Consider the following 2,259-nt stretch of genomic DNA (forward strand, 5'->3'; position numbering starts at 1 on the left):
GACTGTTTTTCTGCTGCTGCTGATCGACACCCGGTCATCTACCTCATTACTCCTCCTGTATATATGTCACTACCTTCACTGTAAATAAACCTCACTGCTTGCACCGAAGCCAGCCACCTGGGTCCGCTTTTTATCTGCTCGCTCACTCTGTGTTCGAGCGCACCCTAACACAAGCTGGGCTGTTAGATATTCATATCAGTGAATTACAACATGTTTGTATATAAATATGGACATGTGTGTGTGTAAATGCAGCTACATGTTTTAGTATTATGTTTAGAGTTAAGGTTAAGGAAAGCATCTAGATAATGTTAGTCAATAAAAATGTGCTGACAACATATATTGACATGTGTGTACTGTACATGCATCAGAAAAAGTGACCCAATGTATAATGAAGTGTGAAAGGGGATTTGTAGATGTTACCTGTTACCACCGTTTTTGTAAGTCTGCTGGACACAGCCAGGAATGGCAGACTTGGGTAGCTTAGAGCAATGTGCATTTGTTTGATAGGCAAGAGAATGTATAAAGTCAAACAGGAGAACCAATCAAAAGCAATGTTCAAAATGTAACGTATGCTGCCAAGTGAATGGAGCCTACTTAGATGTATAGACAGCTCTTTATAAGCCATCCTGCCCATGATGGTGTTGTGCTTAAATTTGGCTCAATGGCAGAAATATGCCAAAAGAACACATTCCTGCACAGTGACAAGATGCAAAGCAACAGAATATAACCCCTTTGTAATCACCAATATTTTGATTAGCAACTGTAATTTAACTACATTTCTCAGTAACTGTTTACAATTACATTCGGCCGTAGCCCACTGTCTTGCTCTGTAAGTAGTGACAGAACATAGGCTACTTTAGCCCATTCAATGGGAAACGCTGATGGTTGCATCTCAAAGTGAATCTGACATTGTGTCAGAAAAGCTTTATTCTCTCACGTTTCTCCTCCGTACCGTTCTGGTGGAGACAGTCTGGGTTCTCCTCCCGCTGGGGTATGGGAAGAACTTGCTCCGGCTGAAGCTTGACTCTTCTCCTCACGACCTAACCGGCACAGCTCCGTTTGGATCTGGCCCAGGGCTGCTCCCTGGAGGGCTAAGGCCCGCTCCATATGGGCTCTCCAGTCACTGTGCTGCTCGCTGGCTGAGTCCATAGTGGCCAGATTGTACTGTCAGGGTCAGCCAGTAAAGCTACCCACAATGTTAACGGTGGACTCAATTACAAAGCCAAGCGAGATGGGGTAAAGAATATTGCTTTACTGTATTCACTCAGGAAATACACAGTGATAGTCCAGAATCCAATATCCACGTAAAACAAAAGTCCAGGGTCAATACCGGCAAACGAGCACAGCCAAGGGATCCAAAAACGGGAGGTCAAGAAGCTGGTCCAGTAGTCGGTACACAGAAGAAACATTCAACACTCAGGAGGGCTAGGCAGAAATCGGTACTCAGGAAACAATCCAGGGTCAATAACATGAATCACTAAAGCAAGGATAACGCTGGAAAGTCTGCACGAAAACAAGAACAATCTGGCAGGTTACTGATGGGAGAAGGCTGCTTATATTGGGGTGAAAACAGGTGCAGGCAATTAGCACTGATTACTGTAAAGAAACCATAACAGATAAACCTAAAACAGGAAATGGTGACAAAATAAGAGCCTAAAACAGGAAGCAGTAGGACAGAACCCTGACATCTTGAGAAATTTATCCTTTTCATACTTGTCACTGAGTAATATCTGAACCAGCTCCAGAAATGCTGATTTTGATAACTCCACCTCATGATCCTGCCATGATGCCCAGGAAAGTGTAGTGGTTAGTACAAACAGTATATGTCTAATAGTTAATCCTTTGTTAACTTATTCCTGATTAAAATTTGTCATGGGATATATTACATACCTGTCTCTTAAAATAGATACTAAAATAGACTTTAGTGTCAAGATAGGAAAATGCTTGCGTAACTAGGAAAGGTCAGCAACCTTCTATTTTTTCTGTGCTGCTCGAGGAGGAAGTCGGATGGTCAGGAGTTTTCCCCAAAGGAGGAGATGACAGTGGACAAGCTAATAGAGCTGAGCTAATAAGGAAAAGAATGTGAAGGAGAGAGATGAAAATAAAAAGGAGTAGGGGGGTTGATCAGGAGGAGAGTGGAGCTGAGTTGTGTGTGAGGACCCTGGGGGAGACAAGACCAGACTACCCGACTTCCTCTGCAGAGTGACAAAAGACTAAAAGACTTACAAGGTGATCCTGTTTCCCATTCACAATCACATT

The sequence above is a fragment of the Monopterus albus genome, unplaced genomic scaffold (genome assembly GCF_001952655.1).
Source record: "Monopterus albus unplaced genomic scaffold, M_albus_1.0 scaffold41.1, whole genome shotgun sequence".
Lineage (NCBI taxonomy): Eukaryota > Metazoa > Chordata > Actinopteri > Synbranchiformes > Synbranchidae > Monopterus > Monopterus albus.